Source organism: Pleurodeles waltl, chromosome 8 (genome assembly GCF_031143425.1).
Source record: "Pleurodeles waltl isolate 20211129_DDA chromosome 8, aPleWal1.hap1.20221129, whole genome shotgun sequence".
In the NCBI taxonomy this organism is placed as follows: Eukaryota; Metazoa; Chordata; class Amphibia; order Caudata; family Salamandridae; genus Pleurodeles; species Pleurodeles waltl.
Window position 1 is genome coordinate 1,505,730,053 of NC_090447.1, and position 23,507 is coordinate 1,505,753,559.

Below are 23,507 nucleotides of genomic sequence, written 5' to 3' on the forward strand. Positions count from 1 at the left end.
AAGAATGGGTGAGCAGGGCCTGTGCAGAATAAACCCTCTTCAAAATAGGAAAACATCCCAGCAGAGAGCACGTGATCCACTGTTGCGTCCTAAGCATTAAACAACACACCTCTGACCCTTTCACTTTCACTGGGGTTGTGAGAAGGGGCGTTATTTTGCATCTTGTTTCAGAAAGGAGTCCATGATGACAGATCCGATTTTTCCGACAACTCCTACGTACTTTCAGTGGGACCCTGGTTTGCCAAAAGGAAAGGAAAGACTGGCCACCCTCTGCCTGCAAGGCATGGCGAATGTGTTGCAGATGGCAGAGTCTGAGTGACAGAGCCTCTCCAGTAAGTGAAAAAAGTGCAAGAAGAGGTAAGTGATTGGCGTGCCTTCCCGTTTCTTTCTGGAGTTGTTAAGGTAGTGTAGAAGAGCTATTTCTCCTGGCCAGAGTGAATGGAGGTGTCGCCACCCAGTGGGATGAGGAAAAGAGAACTGCATAGCAGCAACTATTGGTCCTTGGGAGGGGGGAATGAAGGCTGCTGTTGAGAAGCAGCGTCTCCCCTGGTGACTCCTCGGTGTCATGCCCTAAGGAGGGGTCCAAGGAGGCGCAGCACATGCTGTGTGAGGTGAGGGTTGTCCATTGCACTTGAGAGTGTGACAGGCGCCGCCTGCTGGTCGTGCTAGGTTTGGTGGGGGCTGCTGCAGCCTGTGAAGACGAGAGAAGCGGGAGTAGCGCCGAGCATGGTAAATGGAGGAGTAAAAAATGTTGTTCCGTGTGGGTTGGGGCATTGTGCCTGGGGCAGTGTGGGAGTTCCCAGTGGGAGGGTGTTCCGCTGCAATTAAGAGCAGTCGGCTCCAGGCCGGTGGGCCGGGTGAGCAGAAGAGAGCTGAAAGTGCAGCCTTTCCTGCCTACGGCCATACCACCCTGAATGCGCCCGATCTCGTCCGATCTCGGAAGCTAAGCAGGGTCGGGCCTGGTTAGAACTTGGATGGGAGACCGCCTGGGAATACCAGGTGCTGTAGGCATTTTGCCTCTCGCGCACACTAGGTGGCGCACGTCTAACCTCCATTACACAGCTTCCTCGCTAATTTCATTTGACACTTTTTATTTACTACACTCTTTTTTTACTCTCTTAAAAAAAGAAAGGAAAAAGAACAGCATTAACACGAAAATACACACTTTCCCAAGGAAAACTTACAATTATTATGCACTTTACACTCGGCCCAAAGTCAAGACAGCATTTGCTCCACGACGGACAAAGGCTCCCCTAGCTAAGGCTTTGCTTCCTTGCGGTAAGCATATGTGTCAGGTCTTCAGATCAGATCTCACTTCTTGGCATCTCATTTCCTGGCAGGTCATGGGTTGTGATGCCACTTCCTGTTTTTCCAGGTGCGATTTCACACGGCCTGATGTCATGTGCCGTGATGTCATGTGCCGTGATGTCACTTGCATAGTGTCTAACTTGGTTAGTCCCCCGACTTATTTTCTTTAAGACTTGTACCATGAATAATCCTTAGCCCCCAAGAAATAGTGCTCGAGCCTACAATTGGCAACCAAATGCAAAAAATCAGCACAGCGTGTGGGAAATCTGATAAAAGGACGATGATCTATTAGGTGTGGAAGAATGAAGTGAGTTGCAGACGCAAGTGTAATAGAGTCCAAAAGCAGAGCATTCCAGAAACAGGGAATAAAAAGAGGAAAGGTGCGTACAATTTGAGCTGTTTTAAAAGCATTCGGCAGCATTTTCCGGCATTTCCTGGCGCTGTAAGAGGTGTCATTAACTCAACGATCCATTTATCGACCACAGAAAGAATGGGTGAGCAGGGCCTGTGCAGAATAAACCCTCTTCAACATAGGAAAACATCCCAGCAGAGAGCACGTGATCCACTGTTGCGTCCTAAGCATTAAACAACACACCTCTGACCCTTTCACTTTCACTGGGGTTGTGAGAAGGGGCGTTATTTTGCATCTTGTTTCAGAAAGGAGTCCATGATGACAGATCCGATTTTTCCGACAACTCCTACGTACTTTCAGTGGGACCCTGGTTTGCCAAAAGGAAAGGAAAGACTGGCCACCCTCTGCCTGCAAGGCATGGCGAATGTGTTGCAGATGGCAGAGTCTGAGTGACAGAGCCTCTCCAGTAAGTGAAAAAAGTGCAAGAAGAGGTAAGTGATTGGCGTGCCTTCCCGTTTCTTTCTGGAGTTGTTAAGGTAGTGTAGAAGAGCTATTTCTCCTGGCCAGAGTGAATGGAGGTGTCGCCACCCAGTGGGATGAGGAAAAGAGAACTGCATAGCAGCAACTATTGGTCCTTGGGAGGGGGGAATGAAGGCTGCTGTTGAGAAGCAGCGTCTCCCCTGGTGACTCCTCGGTGTCATGCCCTAAGGAGGGGTCCAAGGAGGCGCAGCACATGCTGTGTGAGGTGAGGGTTGTCCATTGCACTTGAGAGTGTGACAGGCGCCGCCTGCTGGTCGTGCTAGGTTTGGTGGGGGCTGCTGCAGCCTGTGAAGACGAGAGAAGCGGGAGTAGCGCCGAGCATGGTAAATGGAGGAGTAAAAAATGTTGTTCCGTGTGGGTTGGGGCATTGTGCCTGGGGCAGTGTGGGAGTTCCCAGTGGGAGGGTGTTCCGCTGCAATTAAGAGCAGTCGGCTCCAGGCCGGTGGGCCGGGTGAGCAGAAGAGAGCTGAAAGTGCAGCCTTTCCTGCCTACGGCCATACCACCCTGAATGCGCCCGATCTCGTCCGATCTCGGAAGCTAAGCAGGGTCGGGCCTGGTTAGTACTTGGATGGGAGACCGCCTGGGAATACCAGGTGCTGTAGGCATTTTGCCTCTCGCACACACTAGGTGGCGCACGTCTAACCTCCATTACACAGCTTCCTCGCTAATTTCATTTGACACTTTTTATTTACTACACTCTTTTTTTACTCTCTTAAAAAAAGAAAGGAAAAAGAACAGCATTAACACGAAAATACACACTTTCCCAAGGAAAACTTACAATTATTATGCACTTTACACTCGGCCCAAAGTCAAGACAGCATTTGCTCCACGACGGACAAAGGCTCCCCTAGCTAAGGCTTTGCTTTCTTGCGGTAAGCATATGTGTCAGGTCTTCAGATCAGATCTCACTTCTTGGCATCTCATTTCCTGGCAGGTCATGGGTTGTGATGCCACTTCCTGTTTTTCCAGGTGCGATTTCACACGGCCTGATGTCATGTGCCGTGATGTCATGTGCCGTGATGTCACTTGCATAGTGTCTAACTTGGTTAGTCCCCCGACTTATTTTCTTTAAGACTTGTACCATGAATAATCCTTAGCCCCCAAGAAATAGTGCTCGAGCCTACAATTGGCAACCAAATGCAAAAAATCAGCACAGCGTGTGGGAAATCTGATAAAAGGACGATGATCTATTCGGTGTGGAAGAATGAAGTGAGTTGCAGACGCAAGTGTAATAGAGTCCAAAAGCAGAGCATTCCAGAAACAGGGAATAAAAAGAGGAAAGGTGCGTACAATTTGAGCTGTTTTAAAAGCATTCGGCAGCATTTTCCGGCATTTCCTGGCGCTGTAAGAGGTGTCATTAACTCAACGATCCATTTATCGACCACAGAAAGAATGGGTGAGCAGGGCCTGTGCAGAATAAACCCTCTTCAACATAGGAAAACATCCCAGCAGAGAGCACGTGATCCACTGTTGCGTCCTAAGCATTAAACAACACACCTCTGACCCTTTCACTTTCACTGGGGTTGTGAGAAGGGGCGTTATTTTGCATCTTGTTTCAGAAAGGAGTCCATGATGACAGATCCGATTTTTCCGACAACTCCTACGTACTTTCAGTGGGACCCTGGTTTGCCAAAAGGAAAGGAAAGACTGGCCACCCTCTGCCTGCAAGGCATGGCGAATGTGTTGCAGATGGCAGAGTCTGAGTGACAGAGCCTCTCCAGTAAGTGAAAAAAGTGCAAGAAGAGGTAAGTGATTGGCGTGCCTTCCCGTTTCTTTCTGGAGTTGTTAAGGTAGTGTAGAAGAGCTATTTCTCCTGGCCAGAGTGAATGGAGGTGTCGCCACCCAGTGGGATGAGGAAAAGAGAACTGCATAGCAGCAACTATTGGTCCTTGGGAGGGGGGAATGAAGGCTGCTGTTGAGAAGCAGCGTCTCCCCTGGTGACTCCTCGGTGTCATGCCCTAAGGAGGGGTCCAAGGAGGCGCAGCACATGCTGTGTGAGGTGAGGGTTGTCCATTGCACTTGAGAGTGTGACAGGCGCCGCCTGCTGGTCGTGCTAGGTTTGGTGGGGGCTGCTGCAGCCTGTGAAGACGAGAGAAGCGGGAGTAGCGCCGAGCATGGTAAATGGAGGAGTAAAAAATGTTGTTCCGTGTGGGTTGGGGCATTGTGCCTGGGGCAGTGTGGGAGTTCCCAGTGGGAGGGTGTTCCGCTGCAATTAAGAGCAGTCGGCTCCAGGCCGGTGGGCCGGGTGAGCAGAAGAGAGCTGAAAGTGCAGCCTTTCCTGCCTACGGCCATACCACCCTGAATGCGCCCGATCTCGTCCGATCTCGGAAGCTAAGCAGGGTCGGGCCTGGTTAGAACTTGGATGGGAGACCGCCTGGGAATACCAGGTGCTGTAGGCATTTTGCCTCTCGCGCACACTAGGTGGCGCACGTCTAACCTCCATTACACAGCTTCCTCGCTAATTTCATTTGACACTTTTTATTTACTACACTCTTTTTTTACTCTCTTAAAAAAAGAAAGGAAAAAGAACAGCATTAACACGAAAATACACACTTTCCCAAGGAAAACTTACAATTATTATGCACTTTACACTCGGCCCAAAGTCAAGACAGCATTTGCTCCACGACGGACAAAGGCTCCCCTAGCTAAGGCTTTGCTTTCTTGCGGTAAGCATATGTGTCAGGTCTTCAGATCAGATCTCACTTCTTGGCATCTCATTTCCTGGCAGGTCATGGGTTGTGATGCCACTTCCTGTTTTTCCAGGTGCGATTTCACACGGCCTGATGTCATGTGCCGTGATGTCATGTGCCGTGATGTCACTTGCATAGTGTCTAACTTGGTTAGTCCCCCGACTTATTTTCTTTAAGACTTGTACCATGAATAATCCTTAGCCCCCAAGAAATAGTGCTCGAGCCTACAATTGGCAACCAAATGCAAAAAATCAGCACAGCGTGTGGGAAATCTGATAAAAGGACGATGATCTATTAGGTGTGGAAGAATGAAGTGAGTTGCAGACGCAAGTGTAATAGAGTCCAAAAGCAGAGCATTCCAGAAACAGGGAATAAAAAGAGGAAAGGTGCGTACAATTTGAGCTGTTTTAAAAGCATTCGGCAGCATTTTCCGGCATTTCCTGGCGCTGTAAGAGGTGTCATTAACTCAACGATCCATTTATCGACCACAGAAAGAATGGGTGAGCAGGGCCTGTGCAGAATAAACCCTCTTCAACATAGGAAAACATCCCAGCAGAGAGCACGTGATCCACTGTTGCGTCCTAAGCATTAAACAACACACCTCTGACCCTTTCACTTTCACTGGGGTTGTGAGAAGGGGCGTTATTTTGCATCTTGTTTCAGAAAGGAGTCCATGATGACAGATCCGATTTTTCCGACAACTCCTACGTACTTTCAGTGGGACCCTGGTTTGCCAAAAGGAAAGGAAAGACTGGCCACCCTCTGCCTGCAAGGCATGGCGAATGTGTTGCAGATGGCAGAGTCTGAGTGACAGAGCCTCTCCAGTAAGTGAAAAAAGTGCAAGAAGAGGTAAGTGATTGGCGTGCCTTCCCGTTTCTTTCTGGAGTTGTTAAGGTAGTGTAGAAGAGCTATTTCTCCTGGCCAGAGTGAATGGAGGTGTCGCCACCCAGTGGGATGAGGAAAAGAGAACTGCATAGCAGCAACTATTGGTCCTTGGGAGGGGGGAATGAAGGCTGCTGTTGAGAAGCAGCGTCTCCCCTGGTGACTCCTCGGTGTCATGCCCTAAGGAGGGGTCCAAGGAGGCGCAGCACATGCTGTGTGAGGTGAGGGTTGTCCATTGCACTTGAGAGTGTGACAGGCGCCGCCTGCTGGTCGTGCTAGGTTTGGTGGGGGCTGCTGCAGCCTGTGAAGACGAGAGAAGCGGGAGTAGCGCCGAGCATGGTAAATGGAGGAGTAAAAAATGTTGTTCCGTGTGGGTTGGGGCATTGTGCCTGGGGCAGTGTGGGAGTTCCCAGTGGGAGGGTGTTCCGCTGCAATTAAGAGCAGTCGGCTCCAGGCCGGTGGGCCGGGTGAGCAGAAGAGAGCTGAAAGTGCAGCCTTTCCTGCCTACGGCCATACCACCCTGAATGCGCCCGATCTCGTCCGATCTCGGAAGCTAAGCAGGGTCGGGCCTGGTTAGAACTTGGATGGGAGACCGCCTGGGAATACCAGGTGCTGTAGGCATTTTGCCTCTCGCGCACACTAGGTGGCGCACGTCTAACCTCCATTACACAGCTTCCTCGCTAATTTCATTTGACACTTTTTATTTACTACACTCTTTTTTTACTCTCTTAAAAAAAGAAAGGAAAAAGAACAGCATTAACACGAAAATACACACTTTCCCAAGGAAAACTTACAATTATTATGCACTTTACACTCGGCCCAAAGTCAAGACAGCATTTGCTCCACGACGGACAAAGGCTCCCCTAGCTAAGGCTTTGCTTTCTTGCGGTAAGCATATGTGTCAGGTCTTCAGATCAGATCTCACTTCTTGGCATCTCATTTCCTGGCAGGTCATGGGTTGTGATGCCACTTCCTGTTTTTCCAGGTGCGATTTCACACGGCCTGATGTCATGTGCCGTGATGTCATGTGCCGTGATGTCACTTGCATAGTGTCTAACTTGGTTAGTCCCCCGACTTATTTTCTTTAAGACTTGTACCATGAATAATCCTTAGCCCCCAAGAAATAGTGCTCGAGCCTACAATTGGCAACCAAATGCAAAAAATCAGCACAGCGTGTGGGAAATCTGATAAAAGGACGATGATCTATTAGGTGTGGAAGAATGAAGTGAGTTGCAGACGCAAGTGTAATAGAGTCCAAAAGCAGAGCATTCCAGAAACAGGGAATAAAAAGAGGAAAGGTGAGTACAATTTGAGCTGTTTTAAAAGCATTCGGCAGCATTTTCCGGCATTTCCTGGCGCTGTAAGAGGTGTCATTAACTCAACGATCCATTTATCGACCACAGAAAGAATGGGTGAGCAGGGCCTGTGCAGAATAAACCCTCTTCAACATAGGAAAACATCCCAGCAGAGAGCACGTGATCCACTGTTGCGTCCTAAGCATTAAACAACACACCTCTGACCCTTTCACTTTCACTGGGGTTGTGAGAAGGGGCGTTATTTTGCATCTTGTTTCAGAAAGGAGTCCATGATGACAGATCCGATTTTTCCGACAACTCCTACGTACTTTCAGTGGGACCCTGGTTTGCCAAAAGGAAAGGAAAGACTGGCCACCCTCTGCCTGCAAGGCATGGCGAATGTGTTGCAGATGGCAGAGTCTGAGTGACAGAGCCTCTCCAGTAAGTGAAAAAAGTGCAAGAAGAGGTAAGTGATTGGCGTGCCTTCCCGTTTCTTTCTGGAGTTGTTAAGGTAGTGTAGAAGAGCTATTTCTCCTGGCCAGAGTGAATGGAGGTGTCGCCACCCAGTGGGATGAGGAAAAGAGAACTGCATAGCAGCAACTATTGGTCCTTGGGAGGGGGGAATGAAGGCTGCTGTTGAGAAGCAGCGTCTCCCCTGGTGACTCCTCGGTGTCATGCCCTAAGGAGGGGTCCAAGGAGGCGCAGCACATGCTGTGTGAGGTGAGGGTTGTCCATTGCACTTGATAGTGTGACAGGCGCCGCCTGCTGGTCGTGCTAGGTTTGGTGGGGGCTGCTGCAGCCTGTGAAGACGAGAGAAGCGGGAGTAGCGCCGAGCATGGTAAATGGAGGAGTAAAAAATGTTGTTCCGTGTGGGTTGGGGCATTGTGCCTGGGGCAGTGTGGGAGTTCCCAGTGGGAGGGTGTTCCGCTGCAATTAAGAGCAGTCGGCTCCAGGCCGGTGGGCCGGGTGAGCAGAAGAGAGCTGAAAGTGCAGCCTTTCCTGCCTACGGCCATACCACCCTGAATGCGCCCGATCTCGTCCGATCTCGGAAGCTAAGCAGGGTCGGGCCTGGTTAGTACTTGGATGGGAGACCGCCTGGGAATACCAGGTGCTGTAGGCATTTTGCCTCTCGCGCACACTAGGTGGCGCACGTCTAACCTCCATTACACAGCTTCCTCGCTAATTTCATTTGACACTTTTTATTTACTACACTCTTTTTTTACTCTCTTAAAAAAAGAAAGGAAAAAGAACAGCATTAACACGAAAATACACACTTTCCCAAGGAAAACTTACAATTATTATGCACTTTACACTCGGCCCAAAGTCAAGACAGCATTTGCTCCACGACGGACAAAGGCTCCCCTAGCTAAGGCTTTGCTTTCTTGCGGTAAGCATATGTGTCAGGTCTTCAGATCAGATCTCACTTCTTGGCATCTCATTTCCTGGCAGGTCATGGGTTGTGATGCCACTTCCTGTTTTTCCAGGTGCGATTTCACACGGCCTGATGTCATGTGCCGTGATGTCATGTGCCGTGATGTCACTTGCATAGTGTCTAACTTGGTTAGTCCCCCGACTTATTTTCTTTAAGACTTGTACCATGAATAATCCTTAGCCCCCAAGAAATAGTGCTCGAGCCTACAATTGGCAACCAAATGCAAAAAATCAGCACAGCGTGTGGGAAATCTGATAAAAGGACGATGATCTATTCGGTGTGGAAGAATGAAGTGAGTTGCAGACGCAAGTGTAATAGAGTCCAAAAGCAGAGCATTCCAGAAACAGGGAATAAAAAGAGGAAAGGTGCGTACAATTTGAGCTGTTTTAAAAGCATTCGGCAGCATTTTCCGGCATTTCCTGGCGCTGTAAGAGGTGTCATTAACTCAACGATCCATTTATCGACCACAGAAAGAATGGGTGAGCAGGGCCTGTGCAGAATAAACCCTCTTCAACATAGGAAAACATCCCAGCAGAGAGCACGTGATCCACTGTTGCGTCCTAAGCATTAAACAACACACCTCTGACCCTTTCACTTTCACTGGGGTTGTGAGAAGGGGCGTTATTTTGCATCTTGTTTCAGAAAGGAGTCCATGATGACAGATCCGATTTTTCCGACAACTCCTACGTACTTTCAGTGGGACCCTGGTTTGCCAAAAGGAAAGGAAAGACTGGCCACCCTCTGCCTGCAAGGCATGGCGAATGTGTTGCAGATGGCAGAGTCTGAGTGACAGAGCCTCTCCAGTAAGTGAAAAAAGTGCAAGAAGAGGTAAGTGATTGGCGTGCCTTCCCGTTTCTTTCTGGAGTTGTTAAGGTAGTGTAGAAGAGCTATTTCTCCTGGCCAGAGTGAATGGAGGTGTCGCCACCCAGTGGGATGAGGAAAAGAGAACTGCATAGCAGCAACTATTGGTCCTTGGGAGGGGGGAATGAAGGCTGCTGTTGAGAAGCAGCGTCTCCCCTGGTGACTCCTCGGTGTCATGCCCTAAGGAGGGGTCCAAGGAGGCGGAGCACATGCTGTGTGAGGTGAGGGTTGTCCATTGCACTTGAGAGTGTGACAGGCGCCGCCTGCTGGTCGTGCTAGGTTTGGTGGGGGCTGCTGCAGCCTGTGAAGACGAGAGAAGCGGGAGTAGCGCCGAGCATGGTAAATGGAGGAGTAAAAAATGTTGTTCCGTGTGGGTTGGGGCATTGTGCCTGGGGCAGTGTGGGAGTTCCCAGTGGGAGGGTGTTCCGCTGCAATTAAGAGCAGTCGGCTCCAGGCCGGTGGGCCGGGTGAGCAGAAGAGAGCTGAAAGTGCAGCCTTTCCTGCCTACGGCCATACCACCCTGAATGCGCCCGATCTCGTCCGATCTCGGAAGCTAAGCAAGGTCGGGCCTGGTTTGTACTTGGATGGGAGACCGCCTGGGAATACCAGGTGCTGTAGGCATTTTGCCTCTCGCACACACTAGGTGGCGCACGTCTAACCTCCATTACACAGCTTCCTCGCTAATTTCATTTTACACTTTTTATTTACTACACTCTTTTTTTACTCTCTTAAAAAAAGAAAGGAAAAAGAACAGCATTAACACGAAAATACACACTTTCCCAAGGAAAACTTACAATTATTATGCACTTTACACTCGGCCCAAAGTCAAGACAGCATTTGCTCCACGACGGACAAAGGCTCCCCTAGCTAAGGCTTTGCTTTCTTGCGGTAAGCATATGTGTCAGGTCTTCAGATCAGATCTCACTTCTTGGCATCTCATTTCCTGGCAGGTCATGGGTTGTGATGCCACTTCCTGTTTTTCCAGGTGCGATTTCACACGGCCTGATGTCATGTGCCGTGATGTCATGTGCCGTGATGTCACTTGCATAGTGTCTAACTTGGTTAGTCCCCCGACTTATTTTCTTTAAGACTTGTACCATGAATAATCCTTAGCCCCCAAGAAATAGTGCTCGAGCCTACAATTGGCAACCAAATGCAAAAAATCAGCACAGCGTGTGGGAAATCTGATAAAAGGACGATGATCTATTCGGTGTGGAAGAATGAAGTGAGTTGCAGACGCAAGTGTAATAGAGTCCAAAAGCAGAGCATTCCAGAAACAGGGAATAAAAAGAGGAAAGGTGCGTACAATTTGAGCTGTTTTAAAAGCATTCGGCAGCATTTTCCGGCATTTCCTGGCGCTGTAAGAGGTGTCATTAACTCAACGATCCATTTATCGACCACAGAAAGAATGGGTGAGCAGGGCCTGTGCAGAATAAACCCTCTTCAACATAGGAAAACATCCCAGCAGAGAGCACGTGATCCACTGTTGCGTCCTAAGCATTAAACAACACACCTCTGACCCTTTCACTTTCACTGGGGTTGTGAGAAGGGGCGTTATTTTGCATCTTGTTTCAGAAAGGAGTCCATGATGACAGATCCGATTTTTCCGACAACTCCTACGTACTTTCAGTGGGACCCTGGTTTGCCAAAAGGAAAGGAAAGACTGGCCACCCTCTGCCTGCAAGGCATGGCGAATGTGTTGCAGATGGCAGAGTCTGAGTGACAGAGCCTCTCCAGTAAGTGAAAAAAGTGCAAGAAGAGGTAAGTGATTGGCGTGCCTTCCCGTTTCTTTCTGGAGTTGTTAAGGTAGTGTAGAAGAGCTATTTCTCCTGGCCAGAGTGAATGGAGGTGTCGCCACCCAGTGGGATGAGGAAAAGAGAACTGCATAGCAGCAACTATTGGTCCTTGGGAGGGGGGAATGAAGGCTGCTGTTGAGAAGCAGCGTCTCCCCTGGTGACTCCTCGGTGTCATGCCCTAAGGAGGGGTCCAAGGAGGCGCAGCACATGCTGTGTGAGGTGAGGGTTGTCCATTGCACTTGAGAGTGTGACAGGCGCCGCCTGCTGGTCGTGCTAGGTTTGGTGGGGGCTGCTGCAGCCTGTGAAGACGAGAGAAGCGGGAGTAGCGCCGAGCATGGTAAATGGAGGAGTAAAAAATGTTGTTCCGTGTGGGTTGGGGCATTGTGCCTGGGGCAGTGTGGGAGTTCCCAGTGGGAGGGTGTTCCGCTGCAATTAAGAGCAGTCGGCTCCAGGCCGGTGGGCCGGGTGAGCAGAAGAGAGCTGAAAGTGCAGCCTTTCCTGCCTACGGCCATACCACCCTGAATGCGCCCGATCTCGTCCGATCTCGGAAGCTAAGCAGGGTCGGGCCTGGTTAGTACTTGGATGGGAGACCGCCTGGGAATACCAGGTGCTGTAGGCATTTTGCCTCTCGCGCACACTAGGTGGCGCACGTCTAACCTCCATTACACAGCTTCCTCGCTAATTTCATTTGACACTTTTTATTTACTACACTCTTTTTTTACTCTCTTAAAAAAAGAAAGGAAAAAGAACAGCATTAACACGAAAATACACACTTTCCCAAGGAAAACTTACAATTATTATGCACTTTACACTCGGCCCAAAGTCAAGACAGCATTTGCTCCACGACGGACAAAGGCTCCCCTAGCTAAGGCTTTGCTTTCTTGCGGTAAGCATATGTGTCAGGTCTTCAGATCAGATCTCACTTCTTGGCATCTCATTTCCTGGCAGGTCATGGGTTGTGATGCCACTTCCTGTTTTTCCAGGTGCGATTTCACACGGCCTGATGTCATGTGCCGTGATGTCATGTGCCGTGATGTCACTTGCATAGTGTCTAACTTGGTTAGTCCCCCGACTTATTTTCTTTAAGACTTGTACCATGAATAATCCTTAGCCCCCAAGAAATAGTGCTCGAGCCTACAATTGGCAACCAAATGCAAAAAATCAGCACAGCGTGTGGGAAATCTGATAAAAGGACGATGATCTATTCGGTGTGGAAGAATGAAGTGAGTTGCAGACGCAAGTGTAATAGAGTCCAAAAGCAGAGCATTCCAGAAACAGGGAATAAAAAGAGGAAAGGTGCGTACAATTTGAGCTGTTTTAAAAGCATTCGGCAGCATTTTCCGGCATTTCCTGGCGCTGTAAGAGGTGTCATTAACTCAACGATCCATTTATCGACCACAGAAAGAATGGGTGAGCAGGGCCTGTGCAGAATAAACCCTCTTCAACATAGGAAAACATCCCAGCAGAGAGCACGTGATCCACTGTTGCGTCCTAAGCATTAAACAACACACCTCTGACCCTTTCACTTTCACTGGGGTTGTGAGAAGGGGCGTTATTTTGCATCTTGTTTCAGAAAGGAGTCCATGATGACAGATCCGATTTTTCCGACAACTCCTACGTACTTTCAGTGGGACCCTGGTTTGCCAAAAGGAAAGGAAAGACTGGCCACCCTCTGCCTGCAAGGCATGGCGAATGTGTTGCAGATGGCAGAGTCTGAGTGACAGAGCCTCTCCAGTAAGTGAAAAAAGTGCAAGAAGAGGTAAGTGATTGGCGTGCCTTCCCGTTTCTTTCTGGAGTTGTTAAGGTAGTGTAGAAGAGCTATTTCTCCTGGCCAGAGTGAATGGAGGTGTCGCCACCCAGTGGGATGAGGAAAAGAGAACTGCATAGCAGCAACTATTGGTCCTTGGGAGGGGGGAATGAAGGCTGCTGTTGAGAAGCAGCGTCTCCCCTGGTGACTCCTCGGTGTCATGCCCTAAGGAGGGGTCCAAGGAGGCGCAGCACATGCTGTGTGAGGTGAGGGTTGTCCATTGCACTTGATAGTGTGACAGGCGCCGCCTGCTGGTCGTGCTAGGTTTGGTGGGGGCTGCTGCAGCCTGTGAAGACGAGAGAAGCGGGAGTAGCGCCGAGCATGGTAAATGGAGGAGTAAAAAATGTTGTTCCGTGTGGGTTGGGGCATTGTGCCTGGGGCAGTGTGGGAGTTCCCAGTGGGAGGGTGTTCCGCTGCAATTAAGAGCAGTCGGCTCCAGGCCGGTGGGCCGGGTGAGCAGAAGAGAGCTGAAAGTGCAGCCTTTCCTGCCTACGGCCATACCACCCTGAATGCGCCCGATCTCGTCCGATCTCGGAAGCTAAGCAGGGTCGGGCCTGGTTAGTACTTGGATGGGAGACCGCCTGGGAATACCAGGTGCTGTAGGCATTTTGCCTCTCGCGCACACTAGGTGGCGCACGTCTAACCTCCATTACACAGCTTCCTCGCTAATTTCATTTGACACTTTTTATTTACTACACTCTTTTTTTACTCTCTTAAAAAAAGAAAGGAAAAAGAACAGCATTAACACGAAAATACACACTTTCCCAAGGAAAACTTACAATTATTATGCACTTTACACTCGGCCCAAAGTCAAGACAGCATTTGCTCCACGACGGACAAAGGCTCCCCTAGCTAAGGCTTTGCTTTCTTGCGGTAAGCATATGTGTCAGGTCTTCAGATCAGATCTCACTTCTTGGCATCTCATTTCCTGGCAGGTCATGGGTTGTGATGCCACTTCCTGTTTTTCCAGGTGCGATTTCACACGGCCTGATGTCATGTGCCGTGATGTCATGTGCCGTGATGTCACTTGCATAGTGTCTAACTTGGTTAGTCCCCCGACTTATTTTCTTTAAGACTTGTACCATGAATAATCCTTAGCCCCCAAGAAATAGTGCTCGAGCCTACAATTGGCAACCAAATGCAAAAAATCAGCACAGCGTGTGGGAAATCTGATAAAAGGACGATGATCTATTCGGTGTGGAAGAATGAAGTGAGTTGCAGACGCAAGTGTAATAGAGTCCAAAAGCAGAGCATTCCAGAAACAGGGAATAAAAAGAGGAAAGGTGCGTACAATTTGAGCTGTTTTAAAAGCATTCGGCAGCATTTTCCGGCATTTCCTGGCGCTGTAAGAGGTGTCATTAACTCAACGATCCATTTATCGACCACAGAAAGAATGGGTGAGCAGGGCCTGTGCAGAATAAACCCTCTTCAACATAGGAAAACATCCCAGCAGAGAGCACGTGATCCACTGTTGCGTCCTAAGCATTAAACAACACACCTCTGACCCTTTCACTTTCACTGGGGTTGTGAGAAGGGGCGTTATTTTGCATCTTGTTTCAGAAAGGAGTCCATGATGACAGATCCGATTTTTCCGACAACTCCTACGTACTTTCAGTGGGACCCTGGTTTGCCAAAAGGAAAGGAAAGACTGGCCACCCTCTGCCTGCAAGGCATGGCGAATGTGTTGCAGATGGCAGAGTCTGAGTGACAGAGCCTCTCCAGTAAGTGAAAAAAGTGCAAGAAGAGGTAAGTGATTGGCGTGCCTTCCCGTTTCTTTCTGGAGTTGTTAAGGTAGTGTAGAAGAGCTATTTCTCCTGGCCAGAGTGAATGGAGGTGTCGCCACCCAGTGGGATGAGGAAAAGAGAACTGCATAGCAGCAACTATTGGTCCTTGGGAGGGGGGAATGAAGGCTGCTGTTGAGAAGCAGCGTCTCCCCTGGTGACTCCTCGGTGTCATGCCCTAAGGAGGGGTCCAAGGAGGCGGAGCACATGCTGTGTGAGGTGAGGGTTGTCCATTGCACTTGAGAGTGTGACAGGCGCCGCCTGCTGGTCGTGCTAGGTTTGGTGGGGGCTGCTGCAGCCTGTGAAGACGAGAGAAGCGGGAGTAGCGCCGAGCATGGTAAATGGAGGAGTAAAAAATGTTGTTCCGTGTGGGTTGGGGCATTGTGCCTGGGGCAGTGTGGGAGTTCCCAGTGGGAGGGTGTTCCGCTGCAATTAAGAGCAGTCGGCTCCAGGCCGGTGGGCCGGGTGAGCAGAAGAGAGCTGAAAGTGCAGCCTTTCCTGCCTACGGCCATACCACCCTGAATGCGCCCGATCTCGTCCGATCTCGGAAGCTAAGCAAGGTCGGGCCTGGTTTGTACTTGGATGGGAGACCGCCTGGGAATACCAGGTGCTGTAGGCATTTTGCCTCTCGCACACACTAGGTGGCGCACGTCTAACCTCCATTACACAGCTTCCTCGCTAATTTCATTTTACACTTTTTATTTACTACACTCTTTTTTTACTCTCTTAAAAAAAGAAAGGAAAAAGAACAGCATTAACACGAAAATACACACTTTCCCAAGGAAAACTTACAATTATTATGCACTTTACACTCGGCCCAAAGTCAAGACAGCATTTGCTCCACGACGGACAAAGGCTCCCCTAGCTAAGGCTTTGCTTTCTTGCGGTAAGCATATGTGTCAGGTCTTCAGATCAGATCTCACTTCTTGGCATCTCATTTCCTGGCAGGTCATGGGTTGTGATGCCACTTCCTGTTTTTCCAGGTGCGATTTCACACGGCCTGATGTCATGTGCCGTGATGTCATGTGCCGTGATGTCACTTGCATAGTGTCTAACTTGGTTAGTCCCCCGACTTATTTTCTTTAAGACTTGTACCATGAATAATCCTTAGCCCCCAAGAAATAGTGCTCGAGCCTACAATTGGCAACCAAATGCAAAAAATCAGCACAGCGTGTGGGAAATCTGATAAAAGGACGATGATCTATTCGGTGTGGAAGAATGAAGTGAGTTGCAGACGCAAGTGTAATAGAGTCCAAAAGCAGAGCATTCCAGAAACAGGGAATAAAAAGAGGAAAGGTGCGTACAATTTGAGCTGTTTTAAAAGCATTCGGCAGCATTTTCCGGCATTTCCTGGCGCTGTAAGAGGTGTCATTAACTCAACGATCCATTTATCGACCACAGAAAGAATGGGTGAGCAGGGCCTGTGCAGAATAAACCCTCTTCAACATAGGAAAACATCCCAGCAGAGAGCACGTGATCCACTGTTGCGTCCTAAGCATTAAACAACACACCTCTGACCCTTTCACTTTCACTGGGGTTGTGAGAAGGGGCGTTATTTTGCATCTTGTTTCAGAAAGGAGTCCATGATGACAGATCCGATTTTTCCGACAACTCCTACGTACTTTCAGTGGGACCCTGGTTTGCCAAAAGGAAAGGAAAGACTGGCCACCCTCTGCCTGCAAGGCATGGCGAATGTGTTGCAGATGGCAGAGTCTGAGTGACAGAGCCTCTCCAGTAAGTGAAAAAAGTGCAAGAAGAGGTAAGTGATTGGCGTGCCTTCCCGTTTCTTTCTGGAGTTGTTAAGGTAGTGTAGAAGAGCTATTTCTCCTGGCCAGAGTGAATGGAGGTGTCGCCACCCAGTGGGATGAGGAAAAGAGAACTGCATAGCAGCAACTATTGGTCCTTGGGAGGGGGGAATGAAGGCTGCTGTTGAGAAGCAGCGTCTCCCCTGGTGACTCCTCGGTGTCATGCCCTAAGGAGGGGTCCAAGGAGGCGCAGCACATGCTGTGTGAGGTGAGGGTTGTCCATTGCACTTGAGAGTGTGACAGGCGCCGCCTGCTGGTCGTGCTAGGTTTGGTGGGGGCTGCTGCAGCCTGTGAAGACGAGAGAAGCGGGAGTAGCGCCGAGCATGGTAAATGGAGGAGTAAAAAATGTTGTTCCGTGTGGGTTGGGGCATTGTGCCTGGGGCAGTGTGGGAGTTCCCAGTGGGAGGGTGTTCCGCTGCAATTAAGAGCAGTCGGCTCCAGGCCGGTGGGCCGGGTGAGCAGAAGAGAGCTGAAAGTGCAGCCTTTCCTGCCTACGGCCATACCACCCTGAATGCGCCCGATCTCGTCCGATCTCGGAAGCTAAGCAGGGTCGGGCCTGGTTAGTACTTGGATGGGAGACCGCCTGGGAATACCAGGTGCTGTAGGCATTTTGCCTCTCGCGCACACTAGGTGGCGCACGTCTAACCTCCATTACACAGCTTCCTCGCTAATTTCATTTGACACTTTTTATTTACTACACTCTTTTTTTACTCTCTTAAAAAAAGAAAGGAAAAAGAACAGCATTAACACGAAAATACACACTTTCCCAAGGAAAACTTACAATTATTATGCACTTTACACTCGGCCCAAAGTCAAGACAGCATTTGCTCCACGACGGACAAAGGCTCCCCTAGCTAAGGCTTTGCTTTCTTGCGGTAAGCATATGTGTCAGGTCTTCAGATCAGATCTCACTTCTTGGCATCTCATTTCCTGGCAGGTCATGGGTTGTGATGCCACTTCCTGTTTTTCCAGGTGCGATTTCACACGGCCTGATGTCATGTGCCGTGATGTCATGTGCCGTGATGTCACTTGCATAGTGTCTAACTTGGTTAGTCCCCCGACTTATTTTCTTTAAGACTTGTACCATGAATAATCCTTAGCCCCCAAGAAATAGTGCTCGAGCCTACAATTGGCAACCAAATGCAAAAAATCAGCACAGCGTGTGGGAAATCTGATAAAAGGACGATGATCTATTCGGTGTGGAAGAATGAAGTGAGTTGCAGACGCAAGTGTAATAGAGTCCAAAAGCAGAGCATTCCAGAAACAGGGAATAAAAAGAGGAAAGGTGCGTACAATTTGAGCTGTTTTAAAAGCATTCGGCAGCATTTTCCGGCATTTCCTGGCGCTGTAAGAGGTGTCATTAACTCAACGATCCATTTATCGACCACAGAAAGAATGGGTGAGCAGGGCCTGTGCAGAATAAACCCTCTTCAACATAGGAAAACATCCCAGCAGAGAGCACGTGATCCACTGTTGCGTCCTAAGCATTAAACAACACACCTCTGACCCTTTCACTTTCACTGGGGTTGTGAGAAGGGGCGTTATTTTGCATCTTGTTTCAGAAAGGAGTCCATGATGACAGATCCGATTTTTCCGACAACTCCTACGTACTTTCAGTGGGACCCTGGTTTGCCAAAAGGAAAGGAAAGACTGGCCACCCTCTGCCTGCAAGGCATGGCGAATGTGTTGCAGATGGCAGAGTCTGAGTGACAGAGCCTCTCCAGTAAGTGAAAAAAGTGCAAGAAGAGGTAAGTGATTGGCGTGCCTTCCCGTTTCTTTCTGGAGTTGTTAAGGTAGTGTAGAAGAGCTATTTCTCCTGGCCAGAGTGAATGGAGGTGTCGCCACCCAGTGGGATGAGGAAAAGAGAACTGCATAGCAGCAACTATTGGTCCTTGGGAGGGGGGAATGAAGGCTGCTGTTGAGAAGCAGCGTCTCCCCTGGTGACTCCTCGGTGTCATGCCCTAAGGAGGGGTCCAAGGAGGCGCAGCACATGCTGTGTGAGGTGAGGGTTGTCCATTGCACTTGAGAGTGTGACAGGCGCCGCCTGCTGGTCGTGCTAGGTTTGGTGGGGGCTGCTGCAGCCTGTGAAGACGAGAGAAGCGGGAGTAGCGCCGAGCATGGTAAATGGAGGAGTAAAAAATGTTGTTCCGTGTGGGTTGGGGCATTGTGCCTGGGGCAGTGTGGGAGTTCCCAGTGGGAGGGTGTTCCGCTGCAATTAAGAGCAGTCGGCTCCAGGCCGGTGGGCCGGGTGAGCAGAAGAGAGCTGAAAGTGCAGCCTTTCCTGCCTACGGCCATACCACCCTGAATGCGCCCGATCTCGTCCGATCTCGGAAGCTAAGCAGGGTCGGGCCTGGTTAGTACTTGGATGGGAGACCGCCTGGGAATACCAGGTGCTGTAGGCATTTTGCCTCTCGCGCACACTAGGTGGCGCACGTCTAACCTCCATTACACAGCTTCCTCGCTAATTTCATTTGACACTTTTTATTTACTACACTCTTTTTTTACTCTCTTAAAAAAAGAAAGGAAAAAGAACAGCATTAACACGAAAATACACACTTTCCCAAGGAAAACTTACAATTATTATGCACTTTACACTCGGCCCAAAGTCAAGACAGCATTTGCTCCACGACGGACAAAGGCTCCCCTAGCTAAGGCTTTGCTTTCTTGCGGTAAGCATATGTGTCAGGTCTTCAGATCAGATCTCACTTCTTGGCATCTCATTTCCTGGCAGGTCATGGGTTGTGATGCCACTTCCTGTTTTTCCAGGTGCGATTTCACACGGCCTGATGTCATGTGCCGTGATGTCATGTGCCGTGATGTCACTTGCATAGTGTCTAACTTGGTTAGTCCCCCGACTTATTTTCTTTAAGACTTGTACCATGAATAATCCTTAGCCCCCAAGAAATAGTGCTCGAGCCTACAATTGGCAACCAAATGCAAAAAATCAGCACAGCGTGTGGGAAATCTGATAAAAGGACGATGATCTATTCGGTGTGGAAGAATGAAGTGAGTTGCAGACGCAAGTGTAATAGAGTCCAAAAGCAGAGCATTCCAGAAACAGGGAATAAAAAGAGGAAAGGTGCGTACAATTTGAGCTGTTTTAAAAGCATTCGGCAGCATTTTCCGGCATTTCCTGGCGCTGTAAGAGGTGTCATTAACTCAACGATCCATTTATCGACCACAGAAAGAATGGGTGAGCAGGGCCTGTGCAGAATAAACCCTCTTCAACATAGGAAAACATCCCAGCAGAGAGCACGTGATCCACTGTTGCGTCCTAAGCATTAAACAACACACCTCTGACCCTTTCACTTTCACTGGGGTTGTGAGAAGGGGCGTTATTTTGCATCTTGTTTCAGAAAGGAGTCCATGATGACAGATCCGATTTTTCCGACAACTCCTACGTACTTTCAGTGGGACCCTGGTTTGCCAAAAGGAAAGGAAAGACTGGCCACCCTCTGCCTGCAAGGCATGGCGAATGTGTTGCAGATGGCAGAGTCTGAGTGACAGAGCCTCTCCAGTAAGTGAAAAAAGTGCAAGAAGAGGTAAGTGATTGGCGTGCCTTCCCGTTTCTTTCTGGAGTTGTTAAGGTAGTGTAGAAGAGCTATTTCTCCTGGCCAGAGTGAATGGAGGTGTCGCCACCCAGTGGGATGAGGAAAAGAGAACTGCATAGCAGCAACTATTGGTCCTTGGGAGGGGGGAATGAAGGCTGCTGTTGAGAAGCAGCGTCTCCCCTGGTGACTCCTCGGTGTCATGCCCTAAGGAGGGGTCCAAGGAGGCGCAGCACATGCTGTGTGAGGTGAGGGTTGTCCATTGCACTTGATAGTGTGACAGGCGCCGCCTGCTGGTCGTGCTAGGTTTGGTGGGGGCTGCTGCAGCCTGTGAAGACGAGAGAAGCGGGAGTAGCGCCGAGCATGGTAAATGGAGGAGTAAAAAATGTTGTTCCGTGTGGGTTGGGGCATTGTGCCTGGGGCAGTGTGGGAGTTCCCAGTGGGAGGGTGTTCCGCTGCAATTAAGAGCAGTCGGCTCCAGGCCGGTGGGCCGGGTGAGCAGAAGAGAGCTGAAAGTGCAGCCTTTCCTGCCTACGGCCATACCACCCTGAATGCGCCCGATCTCGTCCGATCTCGGAAGCTAAGCAGGGTCGGGCCTGGTTAGTACTTGGATGGGAGACCGCCTGGGAATACCAGGTGCTGTAGGCATTTTGCCTCTCGCGCACACTAGGTGGCGCACGTCTAACCTCCATTACACAGCTTCCTCGCTAATTTCATTTGACACTTTTTATTTACTACACTCTTTTTTTACTCTCTTAAAAAAAGAAAGGAAAAAGAACAGCATTAACACGAAAATACACACTTTCCCAAGGAAAACTTACAATTATTATGCACTTTACACTCGGCCCAAAGTCAAGACAGCATTTGCTCCACGACGGACAAAGGCTCCCCTAGCTAAGGCTTTGCTTTCTTGCGGTAAGCATATGTGTCAGGTCTTCAGATCAGATCTCACTTCTTGGCATCTCATTTCCTGGCAGGTCATGGGTTGTGATGCCACTTCCTGTTTTTCCAGGTGCGATTTCACACGGCCTGATGTCATGTGCCGTGATGTCATGTGCCGTGATGTCACTTGCATAGTGTCTAACTTGGTTAGTCCCCCGACTTATTTTCTTTAAGACTTGTACCATGAATAATCCTTAGCCCCCAAGAAATAGTGCTCGAGCCTACAATTGGCAACCAAATGCAAAAAATCAGCACAGCGTGTGGGAAATCTGATAAAAGGACGATGATCTATTCGGTGTGGAAGAATGAAGTGAGTTGCAGACGCAAGTGTAATAGAGTCCAAAAGCAGAGCATTCCAGAAACAGGGAATAAAAAGAGGAAAGGTGCGTACAATTTGAGCTGTTTTAAAAGCATTCGGCAGCATTTTCCGGCATTTCCTGGCGCTGTAAGAGGTGTCATTAACTCAACGATCCATTTATCGACCACAGAAAGAATGGGTGAGCAGGGCCTGTGCAGAATAAACCCTCTTCAACATAGGAAAACATCCCAGCAGAGAGCACGTGATCCACTGTTGCGTCCTAAGCATTAAACAACACACCTCTGACCCTTTCACTTTCACTGGGGTTGTGAGAAGGGGCGTTATTTTGCATCTTGTTTCAGAAAGGAGTCCATGATGACAGATCCGATTTTTCCGACAACTCCTACGTACTTTCAGTGGGACCCTGGTTTGCCAAAAGGAAAGGAAAGACTGGCCACCCTCTGCCTGCAAGGCATGGCGAATGTGTTGCAGATGGCAGAGTCTGAGTGACAGAGCCTCTCCAGTAAGTGAAAAAAGTGCAAGAAGAGGTAAGTGATTGGCGTGCCTTCCCGTTTCTTTCTGGAGTTGTTAAGGTAGTGTAGAAGAGCTATTTCTCCTGGCCAGAGTGAATGGAGGTGTCGCCACCCAGTGGGATGAGGAAAAGAGAACTGCATAGCAGCAACTATTGGTCCTTGGGAGGGGGGAATGAAGGCTGCTGTTGAGAAGCAGCGTCTCCCCTGGTGACTCCTCGGTGTCATGCCCTAAGGAGGGGTCCAAGGAGGCGGAGCACATGCTGTGTGAGGTGAGGGTTGTCCATTGCACTTGAGAGTGTGACAGGCGCCGCCTGCTGGTCGTGCTAGGTTTGGTGGGGGCTGCTGCAGCCTGTGAAGACGAGAGAAGCGGGAGTAGCGCCGAGCATGGTAAATGGAGGAGTAAAAAATGTTGTTCCGTGTGGGTTGGGGCATTGTGCCTGGGGCAGTGTGGGAGTTCCCAGTGGGAGGGTGTTCCGCTGCAATTAAGAGCAGTCGGCTCCAGGCCGGTGGGCCGGGTGAGCAGAAGAGAGCTGAAAGTGCAGCCTTTCCTGCCTACGGCCATACCACCCTGAATGCGCCCGATCTCGTCCGATCTCGGAAGCTAAGCAAGGTCGGGCCTGGTTTGTACTTGGATGGGAGACCGCCTGGGAATACCAGGTGCTGTAGGCATTTTGCCTCTCGCACACACTAGGTGGCGCACGTCTAACCTCCATTACACAGCTTCCTCGCTAATTTCATTTTACACTTTTTATTTACTACACTCTTTTTTTACTCTCTTAAAAAAAGAAAGGAAAAAGAACAGCATTAACACGAAAATACACACTTTCCCAAGGAAAACTTACAATTATTATGCACTTTACACTCGGCCCAAAGTCAAGACAGCATTTGCTCCACGACGGACAAAGGCTCCCCTAGCTAAGGCTTTGCTTTCTTGCGGTAAGCATATGTGTCAGGTCTTCAGATCAGATCTCACTTCTTGGCATCTCATTTCCTGGCAGGTCATGGGTTGTGATGCCACTTCCTGTTTTTCCAGGTGCGATTTCACACGGCCTGATGTCATGTGCCGTGATGTCATGTGCCGTGATGTCACTTGCATAGTGTCTAACTTGGTTAGTCCCCCGACTTATTTTCTTTAAGACTTGTACCATGAATAATCCTTAGCCCCCAAGAAATAGTGCTCGAGCCTACAATTGGCAACCAAATGCAAAAAATCAGCACAGCGTGTGGGAAATCTGATAAAAGGACGATGATCTATTCGGTGTGGAAGAATGAAGTGAGTTGCAGACGCAAGTGTAATAGAGTCCAAAAGCAGAGCATTCCAGAAACAGGGAATAAAAAGAGGAAAGGTGCGTACAATTTGAGCTGTTTTAAAAGCATTCGGCAGCATTTTCCGGCATTTCCTGGCGCTGTAAGAGGTGTCATTAACTCAACGATCCATTTATCGACCACAGAAAGAATGGGTGAGCAGGGCCTGTGCAGAATAAACCCTCTTCAACATAGGAAAACATCCCAGCAGAGAGCACGTGATCCACTGTTGCGTCCTAAGCATTAAACAACACACCTCTGACCCTTTCACTTTCACTGGGGTTGTGAGAAGGGGCGTTATTTTGCATCTTGTTTCAGAAAGGAGTCCATGA

General features: G+C 49.4%; 13 non-coding genes across 13 annotated transcripts; all 13 read left to right on the plus strand.

Annotated features, from left to right (window-relative positions):
• The first annotated feature begins 892 nt into the window (after positions 1-892).
• On the plus strand, positions 893-1,011 carry LOC138253462 (5S ribosomal RNA). The gene has a single exon (XR_011196152.1). It is a non-coding gene; the product is annotated as a 5S ribosomal RNA (ribosomal RNA).
• A 1,675-nt stretch (positions 1,012-2,686) lies between these two features.
• On the plus strand, positions 2,687-2,805 carry LOC138254187 (5S ribosomal RNA). The gene has a single exon (XR_011196857.1). It is a non-coding gene; the product is annotated as a 5S ribosomal RNA (ribosomal RNA).
• Positions 2,806-4,480: 1,675 nt separating this feature from the next.
• Positions 4,481-4,599, plus strand: LOC138253473 (5S ribosomal RNA). The gene has a single exon (XR_011196163.1). It is a non-coding gene; the product is annotated as a 5S ribosomal RNA (ribosomal RNA).
• A 1,675-nt stretch (positions 4,600-6,274) lies between these two features.
• On the plus strand, positions 6,275-6,393 carry LOC138253484 (5S ribosomal RNA). Its single transcript, XR_011196174.1, has one exon. It is a non-coding gene; the product is annotated as a 5S ribosomal RNA (ribosomal RNA).
• A 1,675-nt stretch (positions 6,394-8,068) lies between these two features.
• LOC138254300 (5S ribosomal RNA) lies at positions 8,069-8,187 on the plus strand. The gene has a single exon (XR_011196968.1). It is a non-coding gene; the product is annotated as a 5S ribosomal RNA (ribosomal RNA).
• A 1,675-nt stretch (positions 8,188-9,862) lies between these two features.
• LOC138253117 (5S ribosomal RNA) lies at positions 9,863-9,981 on the plus strand. Its single transcript, XR_011195818.1, has one exon. It is a non-coding gene; the product is annotated as a 5S ribosomal RNA (ribosomal RNA).
• Positions 9,982-11,656: 1,675 nt separating this feature from the next.
• Positions 11,657-11,775, plus strand: LOC138254412 (5S ribosomal RNA). The gene has a single exon (XR_011197075.1). It is a non-coding gene; the product is annotated as a 5S ribosomal RNA (ribosomal RNA).
• A 1,675-nt stretch (positions 11,776-13,450) lies between these two features.
• On the plus strand, positions 13,451-13,569 carry LOC138254527 (5S ribosomal RNA). The gene has a single exon (XR_011197187.1). It is a non-coding gene; the product is annotated as a 5S ribosomal RNA (ribosomal RNA).
• Positions 13,570-15,244: 1,675 nt separating this feature from the next.
• Positions 15,245-15,363, plus strand: LOC138253129 (5S ribosomal RNA). Its single transcript, XR_011195829.1, has one exon. It is a non-coding gene; the product is annotated as a 5S ribosomal RNA (ribosomal RNA).
• A 1,675-nt stretch (positions 15,364-17,038) lies between these two features.
• LOC138254641 (5S ribosomal RNA) lies at positions 17,039-17,157 on the plus strand. The gene has a single exon (XR_011197298.1). It is a non-coding gene; the product is annotated as a 5S ribosomal RNA (ribosomal RNA).
• Positions 17,158-18,832: 1,675 nt separating this feature from the next.
• LOC138254757 (5S ribosomal RNA) lies at positions 18,833-18,951 on the plus strand. Its single transcript, XR_011197409.1, has one exon. It is a non-coding gene; the product is annotated as a 5S ribosomal RNA (ribosomal RNA).
• A 1,675-nt stretch (positions 18,952-20,626) lies between these two features.
• LOC138254872 (5S ribosomal RNA) lies at positions 20,627-20,745 on the plus strand. Its single transcript, XR_011197520.1, has one exon. It is a non-coding gene; the product is annotated as a 5S ribosomal RNA (ribosomal RNA).
• A 1,675-nt stretch (positions 20,746-22,420) lies between these two features.
• On the plus strand, positions 22,421-22,539 carry LOC138253141 (5S ribosomal RNA). Its single transcript, XR_011195840.1, has one exon. It is a non-coding gene; the product is annotated as a 5S ribosomal RNA (ribosomal RNA).
• The last annotated feature ends 968 nt before the right edge of the window (positions 22,540-23,507 follow it).